Genomic DNA, 19,852 nt, shown 5'->3' with positions numbered 1-19,852 from the left:
ATAGCATAGAGTTTAAACACTTTTATAAAAGAAAATGTTTCTAAGTTTTTTCGAAAACGTGTCAAAATGGTAAGCAAGGTCTAAAATGGTTTATATGCCCTTAAAAACACATCTATCCATTGAAATAGATTTGAAATGGATTTGAAATAAAATCGAAATAGCAAGGTTAAAACCAATAATGGTTAAATTTAGTTTTGAAGAAAAGTGTTAAGTTAAAGCAAGTTGTCAAAAGATTTTTAGCGAGAATATTGCTTACATTGTTAAGAAATGTCTACTAAGTTGATTGAAGTGGTTATAAAATATTTTATTGATGATAAATAAAACCGATGAAGCGAAATAATTTTTCGATGGAAGATTAAGAAGTAAGGAATAAGTATATTAGTGTAGCTGATCGTACCTAAATACTAAGGCGAGTACAAGGCGAGTATAAGACGAGTACCGATGTCTTTTTCCCTAAGATAAAGGGCAAGAAAAATTGTTTGAAAAACGTTTTATGGTGTCAATGCATTTTCGTGGCCCTTTTATAGAGGTCAAAGGGATATCCTATGTTAAGTTTTAACCTGAAGGTGGAAAAAACCTAAAGCTAAATCGTAGCGTAGTAATAAGGTCTCATGTATTAGTAGCAATAGGTTAAACCTTTGTGTCTCCTTGTGATTCGAATCCGGAATGCCCACCAATGGTATCCAAGTGATTACTTAGAAACGACTCATCTACCTCCTTACGCGATGCTCCAATTTTCATCTGTGTCTATCGGAACGCTTTCCTAGTTGTAACTCTAGTACGAAGACGATGAAGAGGTATTGATGAATAATTGGTATAGGTTTCGAATTAAGATTATTACTAGTGTATATCTAGCAACTAACCTTACATCTAAAGTCAATAGCTACTGAGGAATACCCATTCTCAGTATTAAGTGCATTGCTCCTAGAGTGGCTAGTGATATAACCTAAGTGGTTAACCTAGCACTTGATAAGGGGTAAGAATATTTCTAAATAAGACATTGCGGTAAAAGTGCACTTAGTTTCTAAGTGTACCTAAATGAATGCCTATAATATGCAATGCCCGTACGCACACCGAAAAATTTTGTTTTTCAAAAGTTTAAGTTGAAAATTGTTTTGAACATAATTCTACTATAACCGTTTCCAGCCTCGCATTAATTTTCCTTAAATAAGCATAGTTGGTCAGGCTATACTTAATTAAAGTCCAATAATGCGTACTCGAATTAGTTATACTAGTAGTATATTCAGTATTTTAAAAATGTTTAGAAATTTTTTGGCTATAGTTGTGGTTTTCCAAAGGAAAACTGGTATTCTCTATAACCTTCGGCTCTGATACCATTTTCTGTCACACCCCGCTAAAGCGGAAACACGAGGCGTGGCAGTATAAAGGGTTTCATAGCAAAAGTTAAAAGACAACACCAACCATAGTATTAAAAATCATTACAATTTTACAATGGGTTTGAACAACTTTTAAAAGAAATTACAATGTAAATTGAAATACAACACATGCCAATGCTCCAAAAAGTGAAGTGTCCCTAAGTGCCACTTACTCGATGATTCCTGAAAAAGCATGTAAAACGAGCGTCAACTATAAAAATAGTTGGTGAGTACTCACAAATAAACAAAATAATATTGGTTCCATGAATTGAAATCAAAGTTTTGATAAAAGTTTCCAATAATAAAAGTATATTGTTAAAATGAGTAAATAAGTTTGTAAAAGAAACAAAGTTCTTTGTCATAATGAGAGTTAAAGTATGTTGCCCAAATAAGATGCAACATTCATATTCTCATGGAAGATATAGTTCGTTACTCAAACGAGTAAACAAGTTTCATGCTAAAATGAGCAATCAATTTTGTTGCTAGAAGGAGCAAACAATTTCATTGCTAAAACATGTATATAAGTTTTCAGTAATAAAAGTTCGTTGTTGTAATGAGAAACAAAGTTCATTGCTATAAATAATAAACAAGTTTATTGCTATAATAAGTAACGAGTTTGTATGTGTATAAGCAAACAATGAGTTCTCAACCAAACCTATGACTGAAGCCCTATCAAGATCTATGCTTATCGTTTCATAGATTATATGGTATCATGCACTCCAGCAATCGGGCGAGTGAGGAGTCGTCAATTCCTAATAGCGCTATCCACAATTACCATTGGCTCAAAGAGTTAATGGTTAGAGAAAAGTGTAAGGGAAGGGCCTTAATACGATAAGTTCTCATGTTCCGTGTTGCATAGACATATATAGAGGGATATAGCAATAAAATAGCAATCATGTTTGATACAAATCAATTTAAATACAACGAACAAATAATAGTTTTTCGGGACATGCTTTTCCACCCCAAAACATAAAAACAGAAAATAGGGGAGTGCGTGAATACTCACAATGCATTGAGATGATGCAAATGATGCCTTGAACTACGTTCCACGTGTACCACTACCGATTCCTACAATAATGGTATTCGCTAGTGAGTCTCTAATCGAAATCTAACACTAGTATACTTACTACTACAATAGAATTATGCCAATATTGTGTCAAAATTTAATATTGATAAGTTACAAACATTTTTCTGAAATGGTGAAATTTTATAGCTCATGTGATTAAGACAATTTTGGATATTAATTTCCAGATTTTTGTAATATTAATTGAGGGTATTTCAACACATTTAAATGTGTTTTAAGCTCTTGAAAAGCCAAAATATTATCAAACAATTTCCTAAAATTCTCAAACTTTGCATTTTCATTCTAAACACAGTAGAGGTCTTCCAGAAATTTTCCCTTGAATTTTTGATGTGATTAACTATTTTTCCCAATTTTTAAGCCTTCATAACAATATAAATTCGTAAAAAATAGGATCCAGATGATAAAAATTCCCAAACTTTTTATAATACTGCCATTCGACATACTTAAGCTGGGAAAAATATAAAAATGGATTTCCAAACTATTTAACCCAATTTTATGATTTTTGAGCATTTATTCTAATAAAAATTGAAATAAATAGAAAACAGTTTCCAAAATTTCCCAAACTTTTTCTATTACTGTTATTAAACATTATTAAGTTGGGAAAAATATAAAAATGGATTTCTAAACTGTTTAACCCAATTTTATGATTTTTGTGCATTTATTGTAATAAAAATGGAGATAAATAGAAAACAGTTTCCAAAATTGTCCAAAATTTTTGTAACTCTGTTATTATATATATAGAAGCTGTGAAAAATATAAAAGATATTTTTCAATTAGTGTTGCTCGTTTTCCTTGTTTAATCCTCTTAAATAATCATTAATTGAATAATAACTAATAAACAGTTAAAGTAAATTACCAAAAATTTTGTACACTTCATTTACAGAGTAAATAATCTGGGAAAAATACCAAATGTGGTTTTTATATAATCAAATCCGATTTTGTGTATTTAAGTGTATTTAATCTTAGAAAATAAGAGAAAAATAGTATACAGAAGAGAAAAATCATCAACATTTTTATGTAGCCTCCTAATGTACTACAAGGTGTTCTGGTAAATTTTCACGAATTGTGGATGAGCAGAACTATTTTTTCTATTTTTAGGCCATTATAAATACAAAAATCGGGGAAAAATAGGAATGCATTATGAAAAATTCTGAATATATTTTTCTGAGTCTTATACCTCTGGTAGCAATTGCGAAAATTGTAATGTATCATTTTAAGATTTTATACAGTGCTTTTATGATTTATTGGAGCCAAACAAAAAGAAAATTCGAAACCATATTAAACAGTAACAAAAATCGATGAAACTTAATGAGGGATCATTATTTAGCATAGGGGTCATCCACAAATTTAACTAGGATTTATAGACCCCAGAAAGTATTTTATATGATTTATTGCTCTATTGTTTTGCATTAATTATAATAATTCGAGAAAAACGAATTATTTTCTGAAAATTTACAGATCATCTTATATTGTTGGTTGTATTCTGGGAAAAAATATCATTTGAGCAGAAAAGAAGTTTTAGGAATTTATTTGGGAATAAATCTTTTATGAACATATTTGAAAGCTTTTAACAACAAACGATCATCAAGCATCTAAGCTTGAAGATCATCACATGCATGTTGGTTTGAAGATCATTAATGAGTTTCATATGTTGAAAAATCGTTTTTGATAGAAAACATAGGGTGCATGTGGTGTTTTTCCACCAAAACATGTAGAAAAGTACATTTCCTTGATTTTGACATAGGTTTAGGTCCTTGGATTTCACCATTTACAACATGCATGTTGTTTTTGGGTGAAATCCTACCACCATCATCATCAAAACCGTGAGTAGGTGCAAGTTTTCATGATTATACAATAGAATGGGGTAGAAGATGGAAAAAATCCATGAAAAACAAGTAAAACTTGAAGGAAAAGAGAAGAGGAATGAATGATATTCGGGTTTACCTTTAAGAATAACATCAAATGTTGAGGTTTTTTTAGTAGAAATGGCTGAATATTTCTGAGATTTTCATGAGTTTAGAGGGAGAAAGAAGAGAGAATTGAATGAATGATGGTAGAGTGTGTGAGAGAGAGAATGAAGAGGTGAAGAGTATGGAGAAGAGAGAAATGATTATGTGTTTTGGGAAGAGGATGAGGGTCTTGGGAGAGGGGAGGCCGAGATTTTGGGTGAGAGAGGCTCCCTCTCTCTTGTTTCTTTTATAAAAATTTAAATCTTTTATAAAAATATCAAACTTTTTATAAAATATACACTAAAATCAAGTTTTTATTCATAAAACCTTTATTTTTTATTTATAAATTAAGGGTAATGCTAATGAGTTAAATTTTATTTGCCATGAATATATTATACTAATTTTAATTATTATAAGATACAAGGTTTATAATTATTTTTATAGAATTTTTAAGGTTAAAGTTTGTAAATATGAGTTTTTAGGGCATTTAGGGTTTTTGAGAGTTTGTAAATCTTTGGATATCAAAATTACTTGAATTTTGAGACTTCAAACTATTTTAGAGTTTCATAACTCTTATTCAAATTAGAAATATTGTTTGTAATTTATTTTTATTGGTTTATTGGCATTCTATGTAGTGATTCCGAGATTCAAACGAAATTGAGGAATCAAGTATACTAGTCCTAGTTTCAACTTTGACTTAAGTTTCTATGAGACTCTGACCTAAATTTTACTACTAGGTCAAGTGCATGATGTGTGTATATGATTCATGAAATGGTGTTCGAGTCAAAGACTGACCCAAATATGGATAGTCACTACAGTTAAGTAGTAGTAGAATTCACATATCAATGTGAAATCTAAGTACACCATCCATTGTTTCTATCTGTTTCCAAGATTCTACTAGGTTATAACTTAGCTTCTAGTTAGTAGGTCTAGTATGTGTCGTGCCTATACGTGCAACTAAGTTTATTCAAATGTGGAACTAACTCGAATTTTGACGGTTGTCACACTAAGTCCTAGGTTTACCATGTAATTCGTCACGACTAGTAGTAGTCAATCAAGAGAGGTATGCCCTACAAGAACTCATGTAACCCGAGCCAAATTAAGGATTTAATATCTATGATCTATTAGAATAACTTAACATTTGTACAATACCTATTTCTACATACTACCATTAATACTGTTGGATAAGGTGTCTAAGTCCATAACTTATTTGGTATATACTTGACCCAACCCGGCATGGTCCATTTGGGTTGCACTTCACCCGGACTATTTATATGGATAATTTTATGAGAGTAGTATATTTATGATTTATTAATATATTATAAGTTATAATATATTAATATGAAATTGTATTATTTAATTAGTATTGGTCTTAAATCAATTATGAATTAATTTAGTGATCAAATGGTGACTAATTAAACATGGGCTACTATATTTATATAGTGTGGGCTAACACTCATTATGGTAATGGGCTAAGCTTATATGGGAGTCCATGGATGATCCATGGAGCTTTTAACCCATGGATCCTTGGAAAGGAAAAGACATGGGTTATTAGGATTTACCCTAATCATGTACACTATATAAACAAGCTTATGATGCATGAAATGACACCCTAGTGTGTGTGAGGAAAGGTGGCCGATTTCTAGAGCATAAGTATACTCTCTCATAAGTTTTCCAAGTTTGTGGTGATTTGTGATTTCCATTTGAGGCATTCACATTATTGGTGCTTGGCTTTCAAACTCCTAAGGAATCAATTCACAATCAAAAGTATGTAATTCATCTAGTTCTTTTATGTTTAAAAGTTCCCCATGCCATGCTAGATAAGTTATAAACCTTGGAAAACAAATTTTGCATGTATTATAGACAAACATAGATCCAAAGTTTATTAGGGTTGCATGTACACTTAGGAGTGTTAGAATGCTCAAAACCCAACAGTGGTATTAGAGCCTTGGCTTGTTTGTTATACTTGATGCAAAATTGTGTTAAAAATCGAAACTGTTTGCTGTCTCATCAGTGGACTCGCCGAGTCCATGGGGGGACTCGACGAGTCTAAGTGAAAATTCATCCAACTCGTCGAGTAGGTTCGTGCACTCGACGAGTAGAATGAACTGACAGCAGATTTTCGACTTTTGCTGCTGGAAATGGACTAGAAACATTACCCTAAACTGTTTTGGTGTTTTAAAACTGGTTTTAGATGGTGTAATGTTTGTGCTAATCCATTTACAATGGCTTATATCAAAATTCCATGATTTTATGTGTTCATATAATTCTTGAAATTTTGATGATCATGTTCATGTTCTTATGAGTTTAGAAAAATGATGGGAATTATTTGTTGAATTGTTTATCATTAATTCTGGATCATTTATTTGTTTTAATGGAGTCCATAATTTGTCCTCAAGTTATGGATATCCAAAGGTCACTTTCTTTTAAACATACATTTAAACACATAAGTTACATAAAAATGAAGAGTCTTCATTTTTATGAACCATTAACTCATAAGTTATGAAATGAAAAGTTTTGAAAAGTTTCACAACTTGCCCTCAAGTTTTGGAATTTGTAAAGTCTCACACAAACTTTAATTCCATACTGTAGAGTTTTAAAAGTTCAAATTCAACCCTTATACTATTATAAGATTAATGGTTAATATTTATATATATGTATAAGATCAAGTCGTTTTACCGTTAGTAGGCCTCATTCACGAAGCCAGTCTATAAGGAGGGTATAAGGTTGTTGCCTATAAAATGGCAGCTTAATGGGTGTCCACTCTCACCCACCGCTTCCTTGATCGGTGGAGGGTCGTTAGCCGAACGGGTAGGACAATGACTTTAATTCTCATTAAAAGTATAATGATTATTATAAAGTAACTAAAACTTTTATAAATTCCCAATCTTAGTTACTTTAGGAAAATGTGAATTTGGTGCTAACCCATGAAATTCACACTTTGTGCCTTACCAAGTCGTTGGTGGAGCGTGTGTGTGTAACCGGCACACTAACTTAGACTAGTAAGGATAACAAAGGGTGACTTAGTGTTTTTCATAGATCGGTGGAGCGCGTGTGGGTAACCGGCACATTGATTAGGTGATAATATTAAGGGTACCAAGTGAATTTGCATGGTTATTCACACCTTGTTTTGTGATCGTCGGCATCCCAGTCACAAAATTGAGAGGGCACAATCGAGATTAAAACATGCCATTGAAAAGTTCAATGAATCTCAAAAGAATCTAGGAATTTCAGACCAATTAAAACCTAATTTTTATTTCATTTTTCATGGTGGAAATTGGTGAATCGTCATTCGCCTACCTTCAAATATTTTATAGCTTGGATTACGACATCCCTCTTCCAAGTTATAAAATATTGTGTTGGGTCCTAGCCTTAATATTTTAGATTGGGTGTAACATTAAGGACTTGAATCAACTAACTTGATTTTCTCACATTGTAGATGTCTGGTTCAGGCAACTATGACCTACCCAAATCACTTGAAGATGGTGTCCCTCAACATCATGCTTCAGTTCCTCCACCTCCTCTAATTATTCTCCCTGACCCAAAAGCTCGAAGACTTGAAAAGTTCAAACTCACTCAAGTCCTATTGGATAGCAAACACAAAGATGGAAGGCCGGTGTGTGCACATGTCTTGGAAATGAAGGCACACATTGACAGGCTGAGAATGTTGGGTGTCGTTTTCCAAAGGAAGTTGGCTATTGACTGGATTCTTCAGTCACTTCCTGAGTCATATAGTGAGTTCATTAGGGACTACTATGTGACAGATCACGACATGACCCTAATAGATCATACCAATTTGCTAATTGCTGTTGAATCAACAATGATTTTGCGCAATGGTCAAGCAAATTTGAATGGAAAGTCTGCTTCTCAACCTAACATGGACATCCCATAAATGATTCCTTCTCCCGAAGGAAAGAAATTGGCCATAGTGAAAAGTGTTGATCGTAAGAGAAAGGCCAGTGCTGAGATTGTACCAAATAAGCCTATGTATTTCTATTGCCAAGGAAAGGAACATTAGAATCGAAGTTGCCCTGACTACCTGAGATCTTTAGTCAGAATGTATGGTTCTGCTTCAGGTAAGTCCACTATCTAACTTTGTTAAGTTCCTAATTGTTGATTCCTAATACATGATGTAACTATGTTACATTTTGATGTTTAGCAAAGGGAAGGAAGCTTAAAAGAAGAGTATGTTGAATCTGATCGCGAAGATGGATTTTAATCGCATGGTTCGAAGATCGGATTTTTGAGCTGCTGCTTAGAAGTTATGATAGATTGCTAGGAAATATGTAATAGCATAGTTTTTCCTTGTAATTGCATTGTAAGGAAAAGTTTTTTCCGCATTTTATAAAGAAATAAAAGTTATGTTTGATTTTATATTATATTCCCTTACAATGGTATTTATGAAAAATGGATGTTTGTATGTTTCTAGCAATATTGGAAATGTGAATTTGATTCTCTCATTTGTGGTAGTGTCTGAATGTACCAAATAAGGAAAGATTCTCATCACCCAAGTTTCACTTGGACAAAAACTTGGAATCATGCAGGCTGCATTGTATGATGAATGAGAATTTTCATCTTTGGAAAGTTAAGACAATTTCCTTTATCACATGGGTATGTGAGTCAATTGAAGGACTAAGGGATCGGGTACACTGGATGTGTGTTGATCAAGGTCCACCACAAAGGTTGACTCGTCATGATTTACTAAAGATTAGTAAATATGGTTATACTTACAAGTTTAAGTATAATTTTGTAACATTGGAAAAGTTTCAATGTATGGCAGAACGAGTGGGAAAGAATCAAATAGGGCAGAAAGATAAAAGTTTCTCAAATCTAAAAAGATGGAAGAGTACTTAGTATCATGTTTTATGATCATCTTAATGATTTTGAAACCATATCACAAATTCATACTCTAAGGACATCTTAGTGCATTCTTTTGGCTAAGAAGAGGAGTCATGAATTGTTGGAATGATTAAAAAATCAAGAAGATGAATCATACTTCCTTCCAAAAACAACTCTTAGAGTCATATTCCAAGATTGTAACCTTGAGTGACATAAAGGAAGGTTTAAACACTCATCAAATGCAGAGTAAAATGTTTTCTACTCTTGTGCATTTGAAATTGGTAAGTTGTGATGTCTTGGAAAAGACAAAGACCAACCAAGACCAATTGTGTGAAGTGTTTTGTCTTGATAAGAATCCACACTAAATCTTGAATATTTGTTTGTTTGTCAAGGAATGGTTTTTGACAAACAGAAACTTATATGTCAAGAGTACAGTGGGAGTCTTAAAGGTCTTATAAGGATCAAGAACTAATCAAGATCAAAACCTGTATTTTATCACTAGCACACGATTTGAGTTTTGTAACCTATCGTGTTGACATAATTCTTGTTTTCTGTGCCTATTCCAAATAAGTTGACTATGCATATGAGTTCTGTGAGTTCTAGACTGTATGCATAACAACTTGGAAGCAATGGTGGGCCCTTGTGCTACCAAGTGGCAAGAAATTAAGATTGAACAAGTTCGATCCATATGAGTTTGAATTTGTCATTAACCTTGTCTTGTAATTATGGTTTTGACAAATTCACCGTATACACCATAAAAAAAACTAAGTGTCATAAGGTTTCTCTCCGATTCATGAAAATGATGGTGAGGAAACGCTTTCACTAAGTAGATTTTAAGTAGGTAGCAGTTTTCATATTTGCATTCTCAAAGTCGTTAGTGGAGCGTGTGTGGTTAACCGACACACTAACATGGACTTGTGAGAAATGGCAAAGGTCTAAATAATCGAGACTATGATTACGACATCCCTTTTCGTAGTTCTAAAATTGTTTAAACACACATGTGAGCAATCTAAGGAAAGGTGTATGGTTTTGATAAAGTTTTATCAAAGCATCTTGTATCATAAATATGAACTTTGGTAAGAAAGTCAATAAAGTATTGATTTCTAGAAGTCTAGCTGATTTCTAAGTACATGTCAAAGCTATTGGGAGCATAAGTGTTATGCTAATAATCATCATGTTAGTGGGAGCATGATGATTATGATTAGTATTTCAAGGTAGCAATGTTAATTATAGAAAAACAAAAGTTTCAACTCGTGAAGTTGCAGGGGTTGAAAAGTTGTCTTATTATAATTAAGGGAGAGGAAATTGTACTTCATTTCAATTCTAAAAGCTTAGATTGAGATTTTAATCATCTTCAGTCAAGGATATATATATGAATTTTATGTTTGAATGGTTCAACTTAAGGAAATTCTATATATATATATATATATATATATATATATATATATATATATATATATATATATATATATATATATTGCATTCTCAAAATTTGATTATGATTACGGCATCCCTCTTCATAGTCAAATTTTGAGGACATGGCAAATAAAAAAAATATTGTAGCAAAAGACTGGTCTAGTATCATGTCTTTATGTCAAACATCATGAATCGTGTCCCATATGCTTCGGATATAGGATCGATTGCATGTGCTATAATATTCATCCTTTCTAAATTTTTCCAAATGCTCAGGGCATTAAAATGGGAAAAGTCTAAAATTGGATATGACTAAAATGATTAAGCAATTGTCGAGGACAATCTGAGGTTTACCAAAGATTGGTTACTCAGGGACAGTTGGAAGTATAGTGTTAATTTTGGCAGGACCATATTGACATTTTCTGAAAAGAGGCAACTCTTGTTCAAAAGTGATAGTCAAAATGGAAATATGGAAATGTTTCCATAGGTGGAAGTTATTCGTTCAATCTGTCTAAGATTAGAAAAACTAATGCAAGAAGGATGTTCAAAGCAATGTACTTTGTGTTGGATTAGTGTCTAAGTCCATAACTATATTTGGTATGTACTTGACCCGACTTGGCATGGTCCATTTGGGTTGCATGGCATCATGCATTTGGATAGACTAAAATGAGAGAAATAACACTTAAGGTTTATTAATATATTATAAGTTATAATATATTAATATGAGTATTATTTAATTAGTATGTAAGTCCGTAACTATAATTGGTAAGACTTGATCGGACTCGGCATGGTCCATTTGGGCTGCATGGCATCATGCATTTGGATAGACTAAAATGAGAGAAATAACACTTAAGGTTTATTAATATATTATAAGTTCTAATATATTAATAAGATTATTTAATTAGTATCAATCAAGAATTAATTTGGTATTAATTAAGTGATCAAAAGAAGACTAATTAAATATATGAGTTGATTGTGTAAATCATCCATACTTGTATAGTGGGCTAATGCTCCATGGATTATCAGGTTGGGCTAAAACCCATAGGATAGTCCATGGATGCTACATGGTGTATTTGAACCCATGGATCCAAGGAAATGGAAGGCCATGACAATTAGGGTTTACCCTAATTATGACACGCTATATAAAGATCATATTCTTGGGAAAAATCGGCCTCTATGGATATAGGAGAAGGGCAAGCTGATTTCATGAAGTAAAGGATTTCTCTCTAAGTTATTCCAAAAGCATATGATGTTGTGTGAACCATTTGAGGTGTCACACTCGGGGCACTAGGCTCTCGAGCTTCATGGAGTCATTCTACATCAAAGAGGTATGTATTCTAACTTGTTATATTTTATGAGAATCAAAGTTTTTGTATGCTAGTTAGTATAATACCTTGGATATTCATATTTGCATGTATGATAGAGAAAACATAGATCCAAGGTATTTAGGGTTGCATGTACACTTAGGAGTGTTAGAATGCTCATAACCCAACAGTGGTATCAGAGCCTAGGCATGTTTTCTTGTTATACTTGCAAAAAATAGCTGAAAAATCGAATTTTGTTGCTGTCTAAACAGTAGACTCGCCGAGTCCATGAAGGGACTCGACGAGTCCAAGTGAAAATTCATCCAACTCGCCGAGTTGGTTCATGCACTTGACGAGTTGGACCCCCAGACAGCATATATTCGACTGTTTTGGCTGGAATTGGACTAGGAACATTACCCTAAGCTGTTTTTGACCTAATAAACTTGTTTTTGATGTGGTAATGTTCATGCCAATCCAATTTCAAAGATAATTGTCAATGGATTCATGTTTTGTATTAGTTTAAAAGTTATCCTAATTACATGAAAAAATTTGATATGAATTATCTTTGTTCATATGAGTTGCTTAGATTAATAGAAAAGTTAATTGATTATGTATTTTCAATCCATTTTAATCTAAGAGTTGATTCTAAAATGTGTTTGTGTAACTTGTCCTCAAGTTACATGAAAGGTCACCTTTAAGTTTCTTAAAACTCATAAAAGTTGGCAAAGGTTACAAAAGTGAAGAGTCTTGTCCTCATTAAATGGAACTTGAAGAGTTTTTAATTAAAACTACTTTGAACACATAAGTTATGGAAATAATTAGTTTTGAATAGTTTCAAAACTTGCCCTCAAGTTTTGGAATTTGTAAAGTTTCCCTCAAGAAAACTTTAATTCCAAATAAAGCCCTTAGAATTTTAGAAGTTAAAATTCAACCCTTATACTCTATAATATTATAAGTTAATAATATATATATATATATATATATATATACATATATATATATATATATATATATATAAGAGCAAGTCAGTCTTACCATTAGTAGGCCTCATTCACGAAGCCGGTCTATAAGGGGGGGGGGGGGGGTATAAGGTTGTTGCCTATAAAATGGCAGCTTAATGGATGTCCACTCTCACCCAATCTTAGTTACTTAGGAAAATGTGAATTTGGGGCTAACCCATGAAATTACACTTTGCACTTTGCTTAAGTCGTTAGTGGAGCGTGTGTGGTTAACCGGCACACTAACCTGGATTTAACAAGGTAGGCAAAGGGTGACTTAATGTTTATTAGAGTATCGGTGGAGCGCGTGTGGTTAACCGGCACATCGATTAAGGGGTAAATATTAAGGGTACCAAGTATATTTGCATGGTTATTCACACCTTGTTTTGTGATCCTCGGCATCCCAGTCACAAAATTTGAGAGGGCACACTCGAGATTGAAACATGCCTTTGAAAAGTTCATTGAATCTCAAAAGAATCTAGGAGTTTCTAAAGACCAATTAAAACCTAATAGTTTATATTTCGTTTTTGTGGTGGAAATTGGTGAATCGCCATTCACATACTTTCAAATATTTTATAGCTTGGATTACGGCATCCCTCTTCCAAGTTATAAAAGTATTGTGTTGGGTCCTAGCCTTCATATTTCATAGTGCGTGTTATATTAAGGACTTTAAATCAACTATCTTGAATATCTCCAAAAAGATGTCTGGTTTAGACATCTATGATCTTCCCAAATCTCCTGAAACAAGCTTTCCCAAATGAAGATGATGTCACATGGAAATCATACTTCTTTCACCTCCTCCAGTTATTCTCCGTAACCCACAAGTTCTAGAAAAGTTTAAGGTCTTTCAAGCCCTATTGGCAAGCAAGGTCTATGTGTGATCACATCTTGGAGATAAAGTCACATATTGACAAGCCGGGAGAATTGGCTGTCAAAGTCTACAGAAAGTTGATGTTCAATCACTTTCTAAGTCACATAGTGAATTCCTTTGGGACACCTATGAAACAAACTATGACAAGACCCTTAATGATCTTATCTATTTGCTTGGTGCTCTGAATCAGAAATGATTTGGAACACTAGAAGATCAACTTCCAAACCTTCAATGGACTTTGGCAATGGTAACATTGGAAATCCAGAAAAAACTTTCTCTTCTCAATGGAAAGGGATCGGCCATAGTCAACTCGGTTGAACAAATGGTAAAGAGAAAGGCTAAGTCTGAGATAGTCCCATGTACCAGTACCAAAGGGTCCATATGGTTCTATTGCCAAAGGAAGGGGCATTAGTTGCGAAGCTGCCCTATTCATCTGAAATATCATAAGGTTGATCAAGTCAAGATGTTTGACTCTACTTCAGGTAAAATCCATTGTCTAACTCTATTAAGCTCCTATTTGGAGATTCTTATTACATAATGTGACTGAGTCACTTGGAAATGTTTTAAGAATCAAAGAAAAAAAAGAGGAAGCTTAAAGGAAGTATATGCTGATTCTGATTGCGAAGATGGATTTCGATCGCATGGTTCGGTGATCAGAATTTTGAGTTGTTACTTAAGAGTTATGATATATTGTTTAGGAATAGATAACAACAAGGTCTCCATATGGATTATAAGGATAAGTTTTCAGCAAAGTTTTAAAATAAAAGGAATTTTTTTTTTGATTTTATTTATTTTAAGTGTCCTTACAATGGCATTTGTGAAAAATTGTTGATTATATGATTCCATTGACAGCAATAATGGAAAAATGGATTTGATTCTTTCATTTATGTAAGTGGCTAAATTTACCAAATAAGGAAATATTCTTATCACCCAAGTTTCAATTGGACCGAAACTTGGAATCATGCAATTTGTATAGTATGGTGAATGAGAATTTTCATTTTTGGAAAATTAAGACTAATTCCTTGTTCACATGTATATGTAAGTCAAGTGAAGGACAAAGGGATCAGGTACACTTGGTTGTGCGCTGGTCAGGTCCACCACAAAGATCGATAAGACTATTCGTCATGATTTACTAAAGTTTAGTAAATATGGTTATACTTACAAGTTTAAGTATAATTCTGGAACATTGAAAAAACTTCAATGTATGGCAAAACGAATGAGAAGAATCAAATTAGGGAGAAAGATAAAAGTTTCTCAAATCTGAAAAGATGGGAGAGTACTTTAGTATCATGTTTTGTGAACATCTTAATGATTAAGATACCATATCACAATTGATCCTCTAAGGACCTCTTAGTGCATTTTTATGGCTAAGAAGAGGAGTCATGAATTGTTGAAGTGGTTAAATCAAGAAGATGAGTCATACTTCATTCCAAAATAATTCTTAGAGTCATACTCCAAGATTGTAATTTGAGTGACACATCTTAAAGAAGGTTTATAACACTAGTCAAATGTAAGAGTAAATTGTGTTTCTACTCTTGTACATTTGAAATTGGTAAGTTGTGATGTTTTGGATAAAACAGAGACCAACATAGGCCAATTGTGTGAAGTGTTAGTCTTGATAAGAATCCGCACTATCCCTTGAATATTTGTTTTGTCAAGGACTGGCTCTTGACAAGAGAGTTTTATATGTCAAGAGGACAGTGGGAGTCTTAAAGCTCTTGAAAGTTCCAAGAACTAATCAAGAATAAAACCTGAAGTTCTTCACTAGCACACGGCTTGAGGTTTATAACCTATCGTGTTGACATTTCTGTGGCCATTCCAGTTAAGTTGGCTTTGCATAGGAGTTCTGAGAGTTCTCAACTGGGTGAACAACTACTTGGAAGCAATGACAGGCCCTTGAGCAGCCAGGTGGCAAGAATTTAAGATTGTACAACTTCAATCCATATGAGTTTGGATTTGTCATGAACTTTGTCTTGTGATTATGGTTTTGACAAATTCACATGGATGGGAACTCATACACCATAAAATCTAAGTGTCATAAGGTTTCTCTCCGATTCATGAAAATGATGGTGGGGAAACGCTTTCACTAAGTAGATTTTAAGTAGATAACATTTGTGATATTTGCATTCTCAAAGTCGTTAGTGGAGCGTGTTTGGTTAACCGGCACACTAACATGGACTTGTGAGAAGTGGAAAAGGTCTAAACAATTGAGACTATGATTACGGCATCCCTTTCCATAGTTCTAAAATTGTTTAGACACACATGTGTGCTATCTAAGGAAATGTGTATGATTTTGATAAAGTTTTATCAAAGCATCTCGTATCGGAAATCTGAACTTTGGTTAGAAAGTCAATAAAGTATTGATTTCTAGAGGCTGAGTTGATTTCTGAGTACATGTCAAAGCTAGTGGGAGCATAAGTGTTATGCTAATAATCATCATGTTAGTGGGAGCATGATTATTATGTTTAGTATTGCAAGTTAGCAATGTTAATTATAGAAAACAAAAGTTTCAATTCGTGAAGTTGCAGGGGTTGAAATGTTGTTTTGCTATAATTAAGGGAGAGAAGATAACACTTCATTTATATTCTAAAAGCTTAGATTGAGGTTTTAATCGTCTTTAGTCAAGGATATATATATATGAATTTTGTTGGATATAGTGTCTAAGTCCATAACTTTATTTGGTATGTACTTGACCCGACACAACATGGTCCATTTGGGTTACATGACATTGCAATACTTGGATAGACTAAATGAGAGAAAAAGACACGTATGAATTTTAATATATTATAAGTTCTAATATATTAATAATAGTATTATTTAATTAGTGTTGATCAAGTATTAATTTAGAATTAATTTGGTGATCAAGATGAAACTAATTAAATATGTAGGGTTGATTATGACAATTATCTAATCTTTTATGGTGGATTAATGATCCATGGTTTATGGGTTTGGGTTATAACCATTTGGAGCTCCGTGGATAGTTCATGGGAGTTACAAACCCATGGATCATTAAAAAGGAAGAGTCATGACAATTACGAGTATTCATGTGAAAACCCTAATTGTGACAACACTATAAAAGGGTCCCTACTCCTAGCAAAATCGGCACTAGTGAGTTCGTAGAGGGCATAACCGATTTTGAGGCTAAGTGATACTCTCTCAAGTTATTTCAAGTTTTGTAGTGTTGTGTGAAGCATTTGAGGCACAACATTTGGGGTGCTAGGCTCACAAAGTCTTCAAGGAATCCAAGCAACAACAAGGTATGTATTTCTACTAGTTTTTTGTATTACATATTCCCCATGCTATGCTAGTTAGGAAATAAACCTTGAAAAACAAATTTGCATGCATATACAGAAAACATAGATTCAAGGTTTATAGGGTTGCATGTACACCATAGGAGTGTTAGAATGCTCAAAACCCATCAGTGATATCAGAGCCTAGGTTTGTTTTCTGTATACTTGATGCAAACTGCTTGAAAAATCGAAAAAATTGCTCACTATTCGACTGGACTCGCCGAGTTCATGGGGAGGACTCGACGAGTCCATGACTAAATTCATCCTTCTCGTCGAGTAGGATCATGCACTCGACGAGTAGGTTCGTGCTGGGCAGTTTTCCGAGTTTTGTTGCTGGAAGTGGGCTAGAATCATTATCCCAAACTGTTTTGGACTTGTAAAATCTGTTTTTCAAAGGTGTAATGATTATGTTAACCCATTTCAAATGACTATTATCAATTTTCAAGTATTATATGTGTTAATATGATTTCTTGAAATTGTTTGATATGAATATTTGTTCTTATGAATTTTTAGAAGATCATAGGAATTGTGTGTAACCTACATGCTTGTTTAATTCATGATCTAAATGCTAATGATGGTGTCCATAACTTCTTTAAAAGTTGTAATTAAAGAATAGGAGGTTTCATAAAAAGAAGAGTCTTCATTTTTTATGAACCATTAAAACTCATAAGTTACAAATTGAATAGTCTTGAAATAGTTTCAAAACTTGCTCTCAAGTTTTGGAATTTGTAGAGTCTTACACTTTAATACTTTAATTCCAAATTAAACCTTAGATTTTTAAAAAGTTTAAAAATCAACACTTATACTATTATTATAATCTTATTTATATAGATATGTATATGAATATGTCATTCTTACCATTAGTAGGCCTCATTCACGAAGCCGGTCTATAAGGGGGGTATAAGGTTACTGCCTATAAAATGGTGGTTTAATGGGTGTCCACTCTCACCCACCGCTTCCTTGACTAGTGGAGGGTCGTTAGCCGAACGGGTAGGATAGGACTTTAACTTTCACTAAAAGTATAATGAATTATAAAGTAACTATACATTATTAATTCCCAATCTTAGTTACTTTAGGAAAAATGTGAAATAGGTGCTAGCCCATAAAATTACACTTTGTACCTTACCAAGTCGTTAGTGGAGCATGTGTGGTTAATCGGCACACTAATAAGGACTAGTAAGTGTAGCAAAGGGTAACTTGACTTTATTATAGATCGGTGGAGCGTGTGTGGTTAACCGGCACATCGATTAGGTAATATAGTTAAGGGTACCAAGTCAATTTGTATGGTTATTCACACCTTGTTTGTGATCCTCGGTATCCCAGTCACAAACTTGAGAGGGCACAATCGAGATTCAAACATGCCATTGAAAAGTTCAATGTATCTCAAAAGATCTAGGAGTTTCAAATCCAATAAAACCTAATAATAAAATATTTCGTTCTTATGGTGGAAATTGGTAAATCGTCATTTACCTACCTTCAAATATTTTATAGCTTGGATTACGGCATCCCTCTTCCAACTATAAATAGGTTGTTAGATCATAGCCTTAATATTTCATTTGGGTGACTTATTAAGGATTCTTAATCCAATGAAACTTGTTTTCTTTTCTTTCAGATGTCTTCTAACAATGTTGCTGGCTCAAACCCAACAGGCTCCTTTTCCCTTATGAACTTGTGTGGGAAGGTCACTTTTGATGGATCCAACTTCAATGAATGGATCAGAAACATCAGGATGATTACCCGCTATGAGGACAAGGAGTATGTCCTCGACAGGGAGCTTAAGGTTGTGAATGAAGCCACTGCTACTCCTGAAGAGTTTGCGGAGTTTGTTGCACATGAAAAGGATGCTACTAAAGTGGCATGCATCATTATGGCCACCATAACTCCCGAACTTCAAAAATCCTATGAAGATTTCTACCCCTATGAAATGCACCAGGATCTGATGGATAGGTACCATCAGAGCGCGCGTAAGGAGAGGTATGAAATCATCTCCTCCATGATAACAACCAGAATAAAAGATGGCGAATCCATCACCGGTCACTTACAGAAAATGAAAAGATTTGTGGACCGGTACTGAAGCTCAATGTTGACTTCCCTTAGGACTTGGCGATTGATATCATTCTCCATTCCTTACCTCCATGTTATGATCAGTTTCGTATGAATTATCATATGAACAAGGAGGAAGTCACACTTAGCAAGCTTCAAGGACTCTTAAGGACAGCAGAATCTGGTCTTAAGGGTAAAGCGGTTGTTACTTCTACTTCTACTCCTTCAGCAGCCCCTGTTCTTGCAATTGGGCAGGGAAAGGGTAAGAAGAGGAAACCCCTTCGAACGGTACCAAGGGTAAGCCCCTTGATGGTTCCTCTTCAAGTGGGACAAAGAAAGGTCCCATTACTCCATCTTCAAACCCAAAGGAAGCACAATGCTTCTATTGCTAGGAAAAGGGGAACTGGAAGCGAAGCTGCCCCAAATACCTACAAGATGTAAAGGATGGGAAAGTTAAAAACACCCATGCAGGTATTTATACAATATTGTCTGATAACTCATCTAATTCTAATTCTTGGGTGCTTGATACAGGTTGTGGTATTCACATTTGTACTGATTTGCAGGGCCTAAGAAAAAGTGAGCAAGTGGAGCACGGGAAGATAAACTTAGTCATGGGCAACATGAAAGCATCACCTGTCACCAAGATAGGAGTTTATTCTTTATTGCTTAATAATGGGTTAATGTT

Source organism: Lactuca virosa, chromosome 1, assembly GCF_052849685.1.
Source record: "Lactuca virosa cultivar CGN04683 chromosome 1, Lactuca_virosa_CGN04683_v6, whole genome shotgun sequence".
Lineage (NCBI taxonomy): Eukaryota > Viridiplantae > Streptophyta > Magnoliopsida > Asterales > Asteraceae > Lactuca > Lactuca virosa.
The sequence above is the reverse complement of the archived record's forward strand: the minus strand, read 5'-3'. Positions refer to the sequence as shown.